This window comes from Anser brachyrhynchus, assembly GCF_964034855.1.
Source record: "Anser brachyrhynchus genome assembly, chromosome: 7".
In the NCBI taxonomy this organism is placed as follows: domain Eukaryota; kingdom Metazoa; phylum Chordata; class Aves; order Anseriformes; family Anatidae; genus Anser; species Anser brachyrhynchus.
The window spans coordinates 7,687,302-7,706,565 of NC_137701.1; the positions used below are offsets into that span (position 1 = coordinate 7,687,302).

At 37.3% G+C, this 19,264-nt stretch overlaps 1 protein-coding gene across 6 annotated transcripts in view; it reads right to left on the minus strand.

Annotated features, from left to right (window-relative positions):
- The window catches only part of ZNF804A (zinc finger protein 804A), a 420,932-nt gene that overhangs the window by 320,651 nt on the left and 81,017 nt on the right, over positions 1-19,264 (minus strand). Inside the window, exon 1 of one of the 6 annotated variants that reach the window (XM_080598900.1) lies at positions 11,007-11,057. The exons of the other annotated variants lie outside the window; for them this stretch is intronic. The gene's annotated coding sequence lies outside the window, so the exon portion shown is untranslated. Of the gene's footprint in view, positions 1-11,006; positions 11,058-19,264 lie in introns of those variants that run through there. 6 annotated transcript variants of the gene reach the window in all.

The window sequence follows — 19,264 nt, forward strand, 5'->3', positions numbered from 1 at the left end:
TGCTTGTTTTTAGTTCAGAAAAACCTCAGGTTTAGTTTGAGAAAATGTTCTTTGTAAAATTTAAAACTTACCAGACTATATAGACCTCTTGAACTGAAAATAAGCTAAAACTCATACAAATATACAAGGGAGTGAAATGAGCTACTGATTAAATAATGTTGATTTTCTTTTGTTTTAAGTTGACAGACAAAAAAGTAATAACACAAAGTAAAGTTTAACCATGAAACCTGTGACTGAAATGACCGTCTTCAAGAATAAAGTGTTTACACTTCGAAATATTTTTCAATACAGAAGCTTGCTGATAGCTAACCTCCGCTGATCTGAGAGTGGGTCTTGGGCACTGAAGTAGAAAGTCTCTGGATCCTGGAGTCCTCCAGTGCTGATCCTCACAGGGCTGTACCATTAAGCTCATCTTGAAATCAAAGCAATTTATCAAACTGTTTTTCCCTCTAGTGAAAAACACGATGAAGAAATTATGTGGAAATGAAAATATTTAAATTCATTTTGTTATTAAGGCTGCATGAAGACAGGCAAGGACGAGTATGGGATCTTTACAATCAGAGGACAAATCTAAACACTGATTTCAGGGACGGTTAGTCTGGTACTTTCAATAAAAGAAAATAACTAAAACCGAAGCAGAACTGGCCTTACAGCTTACAAGTCACACCTCTCTCCACTACACACAGCAGAAATATCAGTCGTATTCAAGCCTTAACTCCAAGAAAACATGCACGCTGTTTGCAAAGAGTTCAAGGTTCAGTCCTTTGCGGTGGTACAGGGCACATGTAACATAAAGCACCGGTGGGCTCATCTCTACAGCGCTACCAACACGCTGACAGGATTGACAGTGACTATGGCAGTGACAAAGCTGAGACTTTTGAATATAGAGAATTTTGTTTAAAAATGATGAACAGAAATTTCCCCAAACCCACAGTTAGAAGAAAAAAAAAATAAAAAGAGTATTATCACTGAACCAGGCAAGAGAACAAGTATGTTCACGTTAGGTATTTGCTGTATCTTAAGAACTGGACAATTTGGCACTTTCATATGAGCAACAGTATTACTTTTACTTTATTTCCATCATTTTTGCTTCCTTCAATCTTCTTTTCGTATAAGAAGCTTAAAAGCTTCAGACTTGGGCTTCTTCTGACCCAAATACATGATGCTTCAGAGAATGTTTCATCAGGAGACACTAAAGAAGAGATGACTCTTTCAGGCATCAGAGATTCAGGTGAGAATTTAAGATCTGATTCTTCAGATGTCTTTGGGAAAACAGCATAGCTGGAAGCACACAAATGCTGTATCCCATCATTATTTATCATGTATATTATATCCACACCTGAGATTCAGAAAGCTCAGATATACGCAGCAAGGGCAAAACCTTGAATTCAAAGTATTTGTGATCTAAAAAGAGATAAGAAGCAGCAGTATGAGATGGTTTTAAATACGCTCGACTACACTAGCATTGCAGATGACCTCCTGTCATCCCTTCTGCCCCCAGGTCTCCTATGAACTCCTGACGCTACGTTGCTGCCAGGCACCCAAGGGCAGGAACTGAACAGCGTAACGCAGAGTGCATTCTCCATCACAGGCACACAGTTCAAGAACAGGGAGAAAAGGGAGAAAAAGCATTCCCATAGGCATTCAGGCAGCCTTACAGTGTCCGTACAGCTTGGTGGCTTCTGCCCTTCTGAGACTCGAAGTCTCTAGCTCCTGTTACTCCCCAAGTCAAACATGCCTTTATCCAAGTATAGATGGTATTTCAAAGCATTTCTTTACAAACATGCAAATGCTTCCATTAGGTCTGACATTACCAATTTCACAGTTCTGTAATGGCTGCTCATTCACATTTGCAGTTACCAGGACTTTAATATCTAGTTCCTGCAATAGAAAGCTTTCTTTCTTTACCAGTGGTCAGACCTGCTTTGAAGAACCTAACTGACATCCAGGATCATTTGTGAAAGTGATGAAAATCAGAAGAGAAAGACTATTTATGGCTTTTTTTTTCATATTAGACATGTTTCAACTGATCTTGTAGATATTCAATTATATGCTAGAAAGTAAGAAAAACAGAGTTACAAAACTAGAGGAACAATAAAACTTAATCTTGTGTAGGCATGCAGTTATACAGGAGTCAACTGGAGACACCTTTGATGTAAAACAACAAATACTGTCTGAACACTGAATCCATTAAGTTTGTTTCTCCCATCCAATAAACAAAAAATGTAAGTTAAATTGGTTCTGAAATTATGAAATCAATAGAATAGAAAAAATAATGAAGCTCCACCAAAGTAAGACAGGTCACAAACTCCCTAGCCATATATATAGCCTGGAAAAAATAAAAAGCAGAGGGAGAGAAACCCTGCACGAATCCAGAATATCTTGAAGGAAATACATTCTGTTAAGTAGGTCAAAACCCCCAGCACAAATGGTGATGGGATAACTACAGTTATTTTTGTGTCTGGGGTGACAAGGGAACAATAACTGATGACAGGAATGGCATCTACGAGAAAAGTTTTATTGGCAGCTATTCAAGAACACATTTCTCCAAACATGAAAAATGTCAATATGCAGTTAAAAATAATGAATTTCACAGTTAAAGAAAAAAAAATGTTTAAGTAATCTTAAAACGGTGTCAAATCAAAGAATAAAGATTCAAATTTACTACTAAAAATATCAATAAAGTGGGAGAAGAAAGAACTATCAGTTTTATGGGTGATCTTCAGAGATGCACCACGCAGTTTCTGTAAGACAGTGCCCAATTGTGAATCTTTTCCTTATTTCATCTGTGATTTCAATGGACTAAGTCCGGACACGAAGGCATCACAGTACCCAGATTCTCCTTGCAAATGGCACACACAGAAATGAATCCTGTAGTTCGCCAGCCAAACTGTGGTCTGGGTTACATTTCCTTGTTTTGAGAGATACATGGCCAATGGACGCACATTCTATTTAAAACTGAAAAAGGAAACCTCATGTTCCTTCAGTGCAACGAGTAGATTCAAAACACAGCACTGAAAAATGTCTATTATAAAGCTCACCTGTGGCAAGTGAAATGAAACATTATTCTACTTCAGTTATTTCATGTTTTGCCATGTATGTCTTATGGTTTTTTGTACATGATAGTCTTGAACATACACACAACAGCTAAAATTCAAAACCCACTTTACTCAGGGATTACCTCAGTTTTAAGGAAAAAGAAGTATTTAAGCTACACCGAGGTTTCTTTTCCTTGCTCTGAGACAAGTACTCCTTTTCTTAATCCATTTCTATCAATCAGCTCCTTGCTCACTCTATCATATTCGATCAGCTGAAAGGCGAGCTATTTCAGAAGTATGGGCTGGCTACATCGCGTGTCATATAGCCTTTCCTCAAGAAACATGCAATTTAACACAAAGTCAAAGAATTTTAGCAACATAGTGTGTACATAACAGCAAGTTAAAGCAGCAACCAGACCTCTCACTGAGCATCTACACATTCATGTATTTGGGACAGCTTCTCACCTTTTAAAGAAGGAGTTGAGGGAATTCTGGAAGAACCGATAGTAACTCATGCAAGGAGCTCTTAGCAAAGGCATTGCTAAGAGCTAAACCTATTCTTGAGAGCTTCATTATCACCACTGCTTCACAGCACCAGTATCACCCAGCTCAGAGATGTTCCACATTTGTCAGAAGAAGCAGGGAGAGGGTGTGAGCAGAGAAAGCATTAGTTCTGTTCTTATTTTATTCTATCTCATGACAGTGTAAAGTGCTGAAATATTTCTAGGAAACAAAAAAGGCATAAAAGATTAAAGACAAGTTAGAAAGAACACTGATATCAATAACTGCTGGAGACTGATAAAGGAAAAAATATGTGGTGAAGAAATAAAGTATCGTGCTTGAGAGGCACACAGTGGAACAAACATTTTGGTCAACTTACTGGGAAAGCAGTAGGTGATTACGATAGTGATTTGGATGTCACAAGAATTTGATGAAGCATACCTAGGAGGTGAGCAAATACAGAAAAAAACGTAAAAATACAGGGGACTCAGCCTAGCATAAGCTTCATGTGACTGATTTTTAGCAAGCAGGTGATAAAACTTAGCGGTTTTCCCTGGGATTAATTCTAGAGAGACACAGTCTAATGCAATGTGTTTGCAGCCTCCCAAACCAGCCAAAGAACAAGTTCATGTAGTCTGGTTCTCAATTTATTCAAGTAAAATGTCAACCAGCAATAAAACAGTTTTCCCTAGAGAGCAGTAGAGCTGCCCAAGGAAAGGAGAATTCACATGAATAAACTATTTCCCTCCAAACACCCTGACACTCTATACTCTTGTTCAGTCCTCTGCCTTTCTCCCGAGGCAATGCATTTTGGGGGAGGCTCAATTTCAGATCTGCCAGCCAAAACCACTGCTCCCAGCCTTTAATGCTCTCTGAAGCTTTGTCTGCTGACTAACACTCACTCAGACATTCCTAATGCGTTTCCAGCAATATTGATTGTCATACAAGCTGGAACTGGCGAAGTCAGAGCATTGGTGTCCCTGGGAACTCTGTGACGCTCTGCGGCAGGGCTGCAACAAGGAGCTTTGCTCTGGTCGATATTACGCCAGAGAGAAGATGCAGGCCACTCAAGGTGCAGAGTCACAGGCTTTACTGGGAAATACTGGCAGCACCTTCAGAGGCGCAACATATCACTGTTTGGAGGTAAAACGATGAAATCCATCTTAATTCACATATAAAAGTTTTGTTTTCATTGGACAATCAAAAAATTTCACTGCAGTTATAAAAAGTACTTTTAATTAAATCCCTCTTCTTTCTTGGAAAAGTAAAATTTAATTAACTTGATTTTCCACTGGGAAAGTATGAAAAAGAAAATTCTCCCAGCTCTAAGATGGAATTTTTCTCTATATTAAACACATTAAAGTATTTAAGAACACTGAACAGAGATGTTGAAATCTAAAATAAATGACAATCAAGGAGGAAACAACCACCGCTAACATACAATATTAGCTCCCTCATAGTATTTATTGATCATAATAGAGATGCACTTTTATTAAGTACATTTTAAGATATGAATGCACTGCCTGAGAAGTTACTTTTGCTTATGTTTCTTATGCTTAAAATTTAGGGGAGTACAAGTACCATGCAACCAAATGATTGAAAGAATACCTATGAAACATGCAGAGCCTAAATCCAAAGTAGTTACTGACTGGCTTTTCATTAATATACAGCGCAAACTGAACTCACCTGATATGTTTTCTCCTCTGATAAAACTGTGTTATTCTCTGGGTAAAGACTGATGATTATTTTGGCTGTCCTCTATAAGCTCTGCCAGCCCCAACATTTTTTTCTTAACCACTTTTTCAACTTCTACTGACAGGATAAGCCTTACTCTTTCAGTTGTTTTCTTTCTTTCCCTGTGTTTTGGTTGTTTTCTTTTTCTTCTAGCTTTCATTATAAAAATAGGCATTTAAAATATTGGAAACTTATTTTCTACAGATCTTTTTAATTATTTCAAGGGAAAGGACAAGGAGACCATAGATGCTGCCCCAAGGAGCTTGGGAGCCCATGTTTTGCAGCTTTGCTCTGTTGGTTATCCACCTTTGCAATTACTCATCAACTCTCAATGTTTATTAATGCATAGGTATCAGTTGACAGGATGATAAGATAAACCTGCTTCATCCTATAATTTTCAAACCAGGTACTCTGTGCATTCAAGAGAATGGAAATGAAATCATAACCCAATTATGAATTAGTACCGAAATTGCAAAGCATATAAAGTATGTGATACTTCGTAGTGTGAGAAAACCAAAAAGGTTACTGACCTACCACTTGCCATAATCACACCATTGATTAAAGGCAGATGACTTCAATAAGAAAGACTACCTTCTCAGCAACAGAATTATTTTTTCTGAATACAGTGTTCGAGTCCGATGTTAGACTTGCCTGAACACACCTGAAAGCAGCCTGCCCACCCTTTTCACTAGTGCAGATGGCACTACAGGCTGTGACCACAGTCCATCCCACACCCGACAAGTCCAGCCTCTGGTTGGAGCACATAGCTGCACTCCCAGCCACGATGCATGCTATTCTCCTCTTGCACAGCGTTACCAAAGCAAATCCATCCAGAGAGGAAAAGTTTCCGGTGAAGGGCTCCAGAAGAACCCTAGGTTCTTCTAACCAGACCATTTGAGGAGGGCATCTTTCCAGAGATCACCCATACTTAGTGATACAGATGGACACAGCAGGCCTGGGACATAAAGTGTCAACCTCCTCCCAAACTAATTGACAGAAGGAAGCCCGGAGAAATTAGTTAAGCACCTAAGTGTCAGTTCTTCACACCGAGGAGTGAAGCGGACACAGCTGGGAATCACCAGAGGACAGTGACCCTATGCCTGTTAACCACAGAGGAATTTCCAAGATAAGCAACTGCCAGATGTCTCAGTTGAATAGTCATAGCCAACTCACAACAAAGATACATGGAGGTGAGTACAGGGTTTGGCCTCTTCCACCTTACTTCTGAGAAGATAAAGTATGAATAACCAAGTTTTCACAAATTTCCTTGGGGATTAAAGATACACAAAGTGAATAGAGAAAGTCTTGAGATATTATGTTGGGTGCCTTAAGAAAATGAGTTTTCTGTTGAAAAGTCTTTAATAGTCTGCACAGCTAGGCTTGAGCAAGTTATTTGCAGGGAACAATTTATTCATCAAATTTAGCCTGGATTTACCCCTAAACGAAAATGAGCTAAAAAGAATTATATTACACAGAAATAGCTTTAGCTAATCCTTTATAATGCACCAGGGATATATGCAAATTAATTTGCTTCTCCGAGTTTAAAACATTGCATAGTGTAAAATCATAAAATGATCGTCTGGCAAATAGTTGCCATGTTTGTTTATGCCTGATAATACATACCACAAAAAATGCAAGAGTTTAACAACAGTGTGCCAAGGGGACTTCTATAAACATTTTAATTTGTTCAATGTAAAATAAGTGAATCAAGTCACGTTAGGATGGATTATTATAAAATATTGGAAATATCTGCAGCCCATGGAAAACACTCTACAGGGAACTTCCATAAATACTCTGAACATTGTGGGTTTTTTTTCCTTATATATCAGTGGTTCATACAGAAGCTTCTCTCTGGAGAACTTATGGAATATTGTCCTATGTGAGATATCTATGGTAAATATTCCTGATGGGAGCCATATTTACATAACTTGGATGATTCTTCTCATGAATACATCCCTCTGATGCATACGTGCTGTCCTGAAAGTCAGGGTCACTGTATACAAATCTTACAGGGCTGTAGCTATTTTTGATTTTCTCTTTAAGTCTTTAACTTACATGTGCAGTATAAAATCAAGGTTACAAAGTTTTGAATAAACAGTCTTTCAACCTAGTTCATTGGAGAAGCTGAAAAATTGCTCCCTAATATGTCACCAAGTATACAACTATGATGGATTTGTTAATATACAACTGCATTAATGGAAGGTGTCTGGCAAATAAGCACACCAACATCACCCATGTTAACTGACATTGAGGTGCTGCGTATATACAAGGTGTTATTTCAACCTAGGGAAATACAATTCTGAAATAGTAACAGTGCTATTTACCAGGTAGGAACAACTAAGAACTTGTTGAATCAGCAAAGAACTGCAGTGTTAAAAGTCAAGAAATTAACACCTGAAATAGTAATTGTAGTTTGTTTTTCCCCCCAGACCTGCAGTTACTGAGTCTCCCAAGAGTCGGCCACTGACCAGCAGCACTTACAAATGGTACTCACCTGCTGTGTTGGGGGTATCCCTGCTGAGGAGCTGAGCACCTCTCAGGGTACCAATGCTGCTGGCATCACACAGCTCCAAGCACATCCCTGGCACACGACACATGGCTCCAACACTGTCACTAGGCAGAGCTAGCACTTAATGGAGGTGACAACGTGAAGTGGTTGATTATTAATTAAAACATGTCTTTAGTATGAGCATTCCTTCAAGTGACTGCCATCAGCTACACAGCCATATATCAGCCAAGATGGCCTGTTATCAAAGGGGAATAATTAGAATAACTACATAATTTCATGCTGCCATCCTACTGAGCTGGAAAGGGAGCCTACAGAATGTGTGCTTGCAGTGGGCAGCACAGAACTGAAAAATCGTTCCATAAGCATCATGGCTCTACAAGTCTTTTTTGCGTAAAGTACAAATGCAGCAGAATGTCAAACAGCCACAGGAGGCACTCTTGGAGATGAGTCAGGTAGCATTTGCAGTTGGAGATAAAAGACAACTCAAAACTGATAGTTTGAGAATTTCTAAAAACTTTGACATTGAGTCTTAAATTGTTTTGCACCTCTGTATGTGTTTGATAACTGAATCATGTTCTGCAGTGACAATGTTTTTACTGTTACATGGGTGATACACATCAGAAAAAAAACAAACAGAAAAACATATGGCCAGCGAAACTTTACAACCTCAATGTTTGTTTGCAAAATCATCAGAAATGGAAAGGACTTGCTACATGTTTCTACAAGTTCTATTACATTACAGATACTACTGGAAACAAACGCACTACTGTTTATACCATATCTAGGGAAAGTACAGCAAGGTCTTCACTTGCTTTCCAGATTATAAAAACACAAGCAGAAAATTTTAGCTTGAACTCCAATTCTCTCATGTTTCTAACCACTCCTGTTTGTATATTCATGGCCTTAACAAGTCGCTAACATGCCAGGAACAGAGTCAGTTCCAAAAATTAAGAGGATAGGAGCAATTGTACGGAACTGCAATGGGATTCTGAGACAAATCAGAGCTTGCTTAAACAGCGTTGATAAAAAAACACAGGAGACTTGCTTACAGCACTCAATTCACTCTCATAGATGAGCTTCTCCTCCCATATGACATGTTTCTCTCCTTTTTGTTGGTTTCAAGTGGTTGTACTGTGGTTTTAGACTAAGATAAAACTGAAGTAACTGTGGGCTACTCAAGGCCAGAGTTTGTTGGTTAAGCTCACTTGCGTACTTGTCAGGACTCGTGGTCAGTCCCCAGAACAACCTGAATTTTCAAAGAAAGGAGCAAGCTTCCTCTTTTCATCTTCCTTTCATCTGCCTCACCTTTTTGGTTCAATTTTTTTTTTTTTTTTTTTTTGCTTGCATGGTTAAGACTTGAAAGCTAAATGTACTTCAAGATACAAGTATAAAATTGTAGAGCAATCAAGACATGAGGACAACTATTCAGATATTAAAGAGAAAGATATTAAAGAGACAATTTACTAGTGACCTTTGTTTTGTTGACATAATTCATGTCGACATCTGTTTGGGCATCTCCCAGTCCTGAGCCATTTCAAGTTCACAAAATCCAATATATTCCACATGGTATTTTCTTCTATGCCAAGTGTCAAATAATGATTATGATGAAAGCCAAGACTGAATATGTACTTATATTAATTACCAGTTATTAAAAGACAGGTCCCCATGATTACTACTTCACAGACATGAAAATGCATTCATTACTGAAAGACTGGTACCACCACGTGAATATCTGATCAGCTTTGGCAGATCAAAAAAGCATATTAAATGAGTAATCAAATGATAGAGTGTATCATTTGTATAAATTACTGAAGGACAACCTCCCATTCCAATTGAGATGCTCAGCTTTGCAAATTTATGCAATTTCACACAGCAGGCACATCCTTTGTTAGAGTAAGTCACACTTACAAGAAGGAATGATTGTTATGACAAAAGACAGGAAGTGATTTATTTATATAAGATGATTTCTAGTTGAGGTTTTTGTATGTCCTACAACAGTTTTAGATTTTTAACTAGTCTTTTAAACCACAAGCCTTTTTGATATTAGATTATGCTGTTCTGATTGCAGTCCTAGCAAAACTAGTGAGTAAAGACATTTACGCTCTGATCCCACATACTTGAAATTTGGTATCTACTTGATCCCTTTATCTTTTGTTTATTAAAAACTGAAAGGCCTTCTATTAGAGATATGTGAGAAGGTATCTTAAAATATTCTAGATTACAAGCCATAGAGTATGTTTACATCTGTGATAAGTTTTTGTCAAATAGTATAACATTATTTTTAGGAACAACCAAGACATGAGTAATGAGCTGGCTCAATAAAATAAGTTTCATCAGGCCCCAAAAAGCCTCACCTGATATTTAGATATTCCACTAAAAGAGTGCATTTCTGCATTATTCAAATTAATATGAAAATCAATAAGCCACTACTTAAGAAATATTTCATAAAGAGGCAGCACAGAACCAAAGAATTCCATAAAAAAAATCGTGGGTTCACTGCTGGCCACTGTGATGCTCAAAGGAACTCTGGAGCACATTCAATACCTATTTTAAATCAGGTTTGAAGAATCTGATATAATTGTTTTGTTTTCTTATAAGTACATTTAAATCTGAAGAATAACTTCCTTGCTGCCAGCTATTTGTTCTCTATGATCTGATAAATAAGGGAAGCTACTCTCCCTCTTGCTTACTTTTACTATTGTAGACATAATTTAGTAGCTTCAAAGTTTAAATATACTTTACTTTGTTCATTGGAAATATATGTGGCTGAATATGCAGCATATTTAAATTTTCATCCTTAAAGATATTCGTAATTGGCAGTCTCATTCACAAGCATTCACATCCTGATTGTATTTTAACTGAAGCAAAAAAAAAAATCATCATGGGTTCATAAACAATAGCAGCCAACTGAGCTTCAGATATACTGTAAGCAGAACTTATTGACACTGATACAACATCCAAAGAAAAGTACCCAAAGTACAGACTAAGATATTAAGGAGGAACAAAAAAAGGTCTCAATTCAAAGCATTTAGCATTGATAACTTCGTTTTTACTAAAAAGCTACCCACTGAGATGCTTGAATCTATGTCATACTTATGTATGATAAGTTTCAAGAAGAGCATAACTTTTTGGTGCAAGTGCAGGACTTTTAGAGCTTTTTAATTCAAAAATGAACATATAACTGACTAAACCAAAGGCCCAGAACCAGCATGTTGGAAACTTACCATCAGCTACAGGAAGGATTCTTATTTCTCTCATTCTCTTGAGAAATTCAGACAGTGTCTGTGCACCTCATCTGCCTCTGAAAAATGAATATATGTATTGCAAAGTGTGTTTCATTAATGTCCAAAACCCAGCTGAAGGATTGATTATTACACACTAATTCCCAGGAGACAGATAATACAAAAAAAAATGGTATGAGAAGTAAGATCAAAAAACTCATATTTGGTTTGATTTCTAATAATAACTGTAGTCTGATAATAAGAGTTTTCATTACTATTGAATATAATCATGGGAAAGAAAGTATTATCCATAAGGAACATACCCTTAAAAAAACGTGGAAAATGCGTCCACCAGGAAGTAGACAGTCTCTATTCATTAGAAATATCAGTCCTACTGAAGCTCTGATATTTGTTTTGACTGCCACTGGGTATGGTTTAGGGTCAGATGACAGCTGGTTTACTGCCTTGACTAAAACAAGCATCTGAAATACATAAGAGTGACCTGAGCATGGTCTTGATGCCTAAAAGTAATACTTAATTTTGAGTGTGGAAATAAACTGAATTAGGATTTCTGTATAACAAAATCAAGACTCAACGAATAGTTTTCAGCATAGGAAAGCTTCATCATCACTGCCATTTGGCATGTATTTAGAGGAGCTAAAAAGACATTTTGGTAGCTATTTATGAATTACAATAATACCCACAGCAACTCAAACTGTGCTGGCTTTTTTTGGTAGTTCATTACAATGCTCCACAGGGGAGATGAAGGTCAACAACAGGCAATTCTAGATAATTGGCATGGCTTTTGATGGATGATTTAGATATTTTCGAATAAAGCTGCAACCAAGATCAGCAATAGCAGAACTGAAAACTAACATGAAGCCAGGAAGCCCTTTTCCTTATGAAAGAAAATACTTTGTGTGTCCCTGAATTTTTCAATTTGCAGAAGTGATATGAAAGTATTATTTGCAACAGAAGAGCAACAAGGGCTGACCACTTACTCAACTATTAGCAAGGCCACAGCCAGGAGGTTGAGATAAGGGATTATTCTCCTCGAATCAGTATTTGTGAAGTACAGCTGCCCAGATCTGCAGGAGCCAGCACAAGTTCTCAGCATTAGTTATTCTTACCCAGTTCTTGTTCTATCAAACTAGATGTACACAGTTTCCTCTCAAACAGTATTCCTTACAAGTTTGGATTCTTCATCTAGTATGAAAGTTAAGACCCTTTTTCACCAATTTATGGAGATAATTGCAAGTATAATCTGGATCTAAACTTGGTTTTATTCCTACTGCTTTCTACCATTCTTAGTTTTGTTATTTTTCTTTTCCCCACATCAGAAGTTCTGAATTTTAGTGAATACCTGAAAATATTTTATGGAGTCGGAAATATTTGCAGCAAGTTCTACTTTCACTTCAGCAAACTTTCATTGCTGTGGTTGGGTACATTGCCCATCAACTTCAGAACTGTAATTCTGGTTTGAAATGACAGGGATATATTTTTTTTTCCTCATTTTAGCTAAACTAGAATAAGTAGATTATTCCACTAAATGCAGACAATTACAAAATTGATAGTGTGAAACTCACACAGACACTGCAGAGTAAGATCCATCAAGCAACACTGCTCATATCAGGTTAGGTATAGGCAAACCTATTACCTAGGCACTCTCAAGTCAGTCGAGGCTGATGCACACCAGGCAACATTTTGTTCAGTAGATCAACTCAATAGGCAGACTGAGAAAACCTCCTGAAAAGCCTCATTTTCTTCCTTAAGCACAAAGGAAGTCCAGGTAACTATCTGAAGCTAATGACACAACTTTCAGACAGCTGAAAGTAAAGGAGATGAATACCACCCTCTCAGTATGACTTGTAAAGAATGTGACCCCATTCCTCTTAAAATTCACAAGTCACAATGATCAATATAATTGACAGACTTTCATAAATAAGTCCTTTTTTTCAGAAATCCCCAACAAGTGAAAAAATGTAACATACATCATCACTATCCTAAACAGAACCCCTGGACCATGGGCAGGTATTTTTAGGTAACTAATGCCATAGAGTATTTTCATGATTTATTCTTTGTCAAATGATAAAATAGGTCTTATATTTATATTAAAGACCAGAAATAAACTTGCTTATTGCCACAGAAAAATAAAAAAGGTTTGCCCATAACAATTGTTACTTGTTTGTTGCATGTATGTACAGGAAAATGTATGAACTGCACCAGTGTCTGGTGATAGTTGAACTGGGACAGGTACTGGATTCAACACAAAGAAATACCCTGGTGTGCATTTATAGCTGGACAGTGTGGAGGATAATTACAGAAAACCTCATAGCACGATTCCATTACAAAGCAGAAAAATGTTTTCAAAATATTCCCAATCCGCCAATTAGTTAATGGTTACTCAAGGTGGAAATTCTTCAACTACTCTGAATAACAAAATATCATTCTTACGTTTAAACAAATCTAATTATAGTAAAACATCAAAGCTGTACTGGTTGTATCTAGCACCTTATACTAACACATAGTTTAGATACTGATATTTTAATTGATTCTCAGTAAGAACCACTAAACCAGCGTGTAGGTACCAACCTACTCTGACTCTAAGTCTGCCAAATTAGAAAATTCCTTTGTAAATTCTCACCCCACTGGCAACTTGCCTGTATATGTGCTTTTTCTAAACAGTAGATAGAAATAACATGTGCGACTTTAAGCAAGAAATCCTGCTAAATAGATACCAGTCTGACTAGAAGCATACTTCTCACGTCTGATTATAAAGCTCCAAAAAAGCAAATCATTAAAAATAGGATGTATATAAAAATAATGATGTACATATATATGTTACACCAAGAAGAATAGGAAACATGTTTGCCTTTGAAGGAGTAACTGACAAGACTGGAATCACTGTGTGTATTACAGTGCTTTCCAAAAAAAAAAAAAAACACACAGTTTTCTACTGAACATTGCTCAAGTACACTCTTGCTGACGGAAAACCTCAAGCAGCTCCAAGGAGCTCTTCCTGTCCATGCCAGATCCTACAAACAACAAAACCTTACCGACCTCCTATTATATTCCCTATATTCCTAGAAGATATTCCCTATTCTCTGCCTTCAGTATAAAGCATACCAAAGCTTTCAACACCAGTGAGAACCAGAAGCTTTCCACAGTCTTTCATGAGCTTTACATTAGACCCTTACGCTTCTGCCATCTCTTGGTTCTGTTTCCACAAACGCCTGTTGTCACAAACTGAAAATAACAACCCACAGAACCACCACACTGAGGAATTTTCAACTATTTATAATCAGTTTTATCACACGTTTCATCTTTTACACAGCCAGTCCAGCAGTAAGCAGTCGTTAAAGCATGGTACAAACCCTGCACATCAAACACTTATCTAAATACTGCTGCCCAGATCAATGGCCCCCACCGAGATGTTTATCAATACGAAGCAGTTCAGCACTGTTTAGCATTAGGGTAGCAGATGACGTTAATGTGATGGGCCATCTCTGGCTTCTATTGGCTTTCTAAGGCTTAGAATTTATTTATTTGTAAACAGAAGAGTTTATTGGTAAAATGGCTACTCTAAATCATTTCCTAATTTGACACTGCTATGAGAAGATACATAAATTCAGTAACAATTCAGCACTCTGGGTAGCTTTTGCAGCCTGCAGCAAAAGAGACAACTGAGGATCCACAGTGATACTTACAATACCAAAAACTCTTTTTTCATCCTTTATAAATCTATACATAATTGAAAGAAAAAAACATAGCTAACTTACAACAGAAGTTTCACAACATCCTCGGCACCATCACACATGTTCATGTCACTTGTAGCATTCAGATATACAAAGAGGATTGGAAAATGCAAAGCTGACCTAAAAAAAAAGGTATTCATCAAAAGTAACGGAATCATCAGCTACCTAGTGAAATCAGAAGCAGTAGTAATACTTCGCTAAAAGCATCTGGGAGAGGTTGAACTTTCATTAATAATGCCTTAGGCATTGCAATAAATAGATACTGAGAAAACTGAAGTACTGGCTGAAGGTAGAAGCTTGCTCACAAGCTTGAGAAAGCTGCATCTGTTCCTCAAACTTTGTTTTCAAATGTCAAAAATAACTTGGGGAAACAAACATTAGAAATTGAGGGCTTATAGGTAAGCATACAGAGTTAGGAACGACATATATATATATATATATATATATACTGAAAGCAGATGGATTAGCAACAGAAAAATTGAGAATACGATCATCTGCTGTACATACAAAATTTCTTGAAGTGCCATTTCCAGACAACATCTGCATAAGGCTTTTCAAAGTAGCCAGTTAAGCTTTAAACAGGTCAACACTACACCAGCTTCCTAAGTGGCATGGCAGAGAGTTGCAAAGGACAGCTTTCATTCCCTTACAGAATTGCACCGTAGATTGGTTCCCTTGATGCTGCAAAGAGAACTTTACATCTAGTGAGACAATAATCCAGACTTCCAGGGATTGTAGTTTCCCCATCTCCTGAATACACAAAAGCTGCCTACCTTTGTAGAGATTCATCTTCATCCTAAAAAAAGGTCGGGTTAGCTATAAACAAGGGCAATAAATTACAGGGATAAGGGTCAAGTTTAAGGGACTTTGACACATGCTCCATCAGAATAGATGATTTTGCAGCTCCTTCCTGCCTTAAATTCTGTAAAAACCATTAAATAAGTTATGAGAGTGCTTAGACTCTTTAAGCTTGTCAGTACTCTATAATTAATATGGAGAATTATTTAGAAATAAAATTCCATAAAGTCACATTTGTCTTAGGATAACAACACACTTTTTTTCTTAAGTTAAACTAATCACATCATTCTTCTTCTGGATTATGACCGCCTGCACAGGAAGTTTACATCAAAGCAATTATTCAGGAAAGTTATTCCAAATCAGTGATTTTAACGTATTTGCAAAAACAAACAAATCACTAATCTCTCTCCTTGAGTAAGTGGGGAAAAAAAAAATCTTTTTTTTTTTTTTTTGAGGTTGGGCTGGACACTAGTAGTATTTTTTTGTTTGTTTCCTTAATTAAGACTGTTTACTTGAATAGAGGTGAAATCATCCTATTGGCAGCTCCAACTTTACTCTAATTCAGTTGAGAAGTACGTTGTGAAATTGCCTGATTTTTCCTGTTAAATGTCTGAGACACTCATCAGCACCATAATAAACAAACAAACAAGTAGGTTTTGAAAAACAAAAATCACCATGTGCAATTGTCCAACCTCTCAATTTTGAAGTAACATAATAAAAAATAATCCGTAACTGAAGAAAGTAGTATTGAGCTTTGATCAAGTACTTTGCACAATGGGAAATGATATGGGAAGATATCAGTCTTTTACACAAATTTCTCTTAATATTAGTACTTTCAGCACTTTTGATGTGAATACTCTGCATAGCTCCTTGCAAGAGTAGTATGACGTGGCTCTTGGTTTAGAACTTGCTAATAGTAATTCAAGCATGAAAAGCTACCCAATGCGTATATATATTTTTTGTCAGAAATCAAGGGATACAATATAACTGTACATTTTAACAGCTCTCAAAAGCAGAAATCCAAAGTCATCTGTCCAATTTGAAAGAACTTCTAACAGCATGCAGTTCAAAGCAATGTGCTTGGTATGCAAGATTATTTCTCTACTGCTTCTTTCACACAGCTCTTCAGGTTGTTCAGACCCACTTACACAGCTTTGCACTTCCTTTTACATCATCTCTGGAGTTCACCGGGAATTTATCCCTAGAAGGACAAGTTCTGCTTTCACATCAGACCTATGGTGTTACTTCTAATTAAAAATAAATGTATTCAAGCAATAGAAATGCCCTGTTATTATGGATATTGCACATGCTCAGTTTCCACTACGTGCTGTGAGTTTAGGACTCCTGAAAGCCACACCACAAACAGGAAAAATAGCTAAGTCTAGGTTATTACATGAGGAGGGGTGTTTGGGTTAGGGCACAAGCAAGGAGGCACAGGAGACAGACCATGCAATATAAAATTACAATCTTTCTATTCCTTAATGCATAACGTCCCAAATGGTTGTTCCTCCCCTGAAAACAAAGTAATGGGAATTGTTGCAAATATATGCTCTACTAAATCTCATAAAAGCAGTGCTGGAAAAGCTGTAAGCTGTAAGTTTCAAAGGATGCAGAGGCATTTCCTCCATTATACTCCCTCGCGCTCTAGGATATGTACTCTAGAAACATAACTATCTAAACCATTAATTAAAAAATGAAGCTAAATTTAGTGAAAGAGGAATGTCATTGGCAAAATCACTCCAGCAAGTGAATGACCTGACCATATGTGCAATCACAAGGCAAGAAATTCATTTTTGTGGACCTCTGCTCAATTATTGCAAGCCTGCACACTGTTGTCAGTTCTAAAGGTTAATGCAGTAATGAAAGATGACAATGTCTCCTAAGTGACTGCTGAATGCCCAAGCAGGTATTGCATTGTAAATTAAAGGTGCTCTAGCCACTCTAAGGATAGAAAATTGTTCAAAAATCTCTACCACGGTCCGTGTAGAGCACTAACTCAACACAATGCCACTACCCTCAAGTGTCTATGTACAGCTCAGGTGCCAAGACACACAAGATGATGGCAAAGCTCTTAATGCAATATGCTGCCCCAAACTGGGTCAGAAAGTTACATCACCCCAACTATTTCATTGAATTCATTCTGATTTTTCCAGAAGGCAAAACGTCTGGGTATTTGCTTGTGTCTATCATTGCTTGGTGTTTCCTAGCATCCAATTTAAATTTTTTTGTATGTACTAGATAAAAGAGGAATTAAATTATAAATTAATAACCACAATTCTAATTCCCTTTTTAACAGCTTTTATGGGCCAGTCTGAGCTCACTGATGGCTGTCATGTCTTTACCTAGAGGTAATATACTCCAGGGACAGACCCAATTCTGAGGTCCCCAGCATGCCCAAATGCTCCATTAGACACCCACAGAGCACACATGAATATACTATGAATGACAGAGCTAACAGAGGAGGAGAAAATACCCCTTTACCCTCTGGTAAACTCAATCCTGCTGAAGTCTTCATTATGCCATCCATAAATAAAAACTTAAATAATAACTAGCATTAATGAACATGCTTTTTTATCAGTATTGGTGGTGGTGGTTATAAAATAGTTACTAGTTTTAATAAGAAATGTCTGCATTTGAACCAAAAAGGGACAAAATCTACCCTTCATTGGCTCACACTTCTGCTTTGACACACCTAATGCTACAGAATTAATACAAAAGTTAAATTGCAGGGATGTGTCCCACCAAGATTTGAGGGTGTTTAAACCAAAATCAGAAATATACATCAAGTACTTTTTATGCATCATTAAAGATACTAATAAATATCTTAAAGATGTTGGAATTCAAGGCTCTTCATGTTGGCATGGCTGAAACATCCTCGTGAGATTACTGAGAAGAAAAAAGACGCTAATGATGTTTCCCTGTTCTGGGTAAAGTGACAAACTAGCAGTTACTGCTGAAAATAAACCATGTTTAAATGTTTGCTTACCTAAACAACTCAAGATGCTGGCACCCTCATTTGAAGTTTTACGTATTTCTTAGAAGAGCAAAAAGCACAAAGAAAAAAATCAATAAAAGTATTCTTACTGTAAAGTTATGAATAACAAATGTTGTCATTAAGTTTACATAAATTACATGCTGCTCTGGTTAAAAATAAAAGGTACCACGCCCATCTGCAGTATTGCAAGGCAGAAAAATAGCTGGCAGCATGTGTTTTGGAGGACACAGCTGGAGCTCTCCCCTCCTGGAAGTAGGAGCAAATTTGAATGCCCTAATCCCACTCAGATTAGTAGGAAGCAGGGATTGTTTCCTGGCTTTCTTTTAAGTACCAGTGCGGTTTTGATTTTTAAGAACAGCATAGCATCATGTAAACAATGGCAGGAGCAAACAGAAGGTTATCAAGTCCCAATCCTTTTGAATTCATGTGGCCTTCTGTTGCCAGAGACACCAAAACACTGATTGCAAAGAAAGCATCTCTAAATGAATAGCTTCAGGAACACCAAGGGAACTTGCGAATGACTGAACTACTAAAATAAGCCTGCTGTTTACAGAAGTACAGCTTTTGTCACCACATTTCTCATTAGGGAGCATTTACTGATGTCCATGACAGCCAAAAAGACACATTCAGGTGCACGGATATGTGACAAGCCTCACAAAGAAAAAATCTCTCATCACAGGAGCCTCATCTGCAGGAGTCCTTCCCTTAAGGAT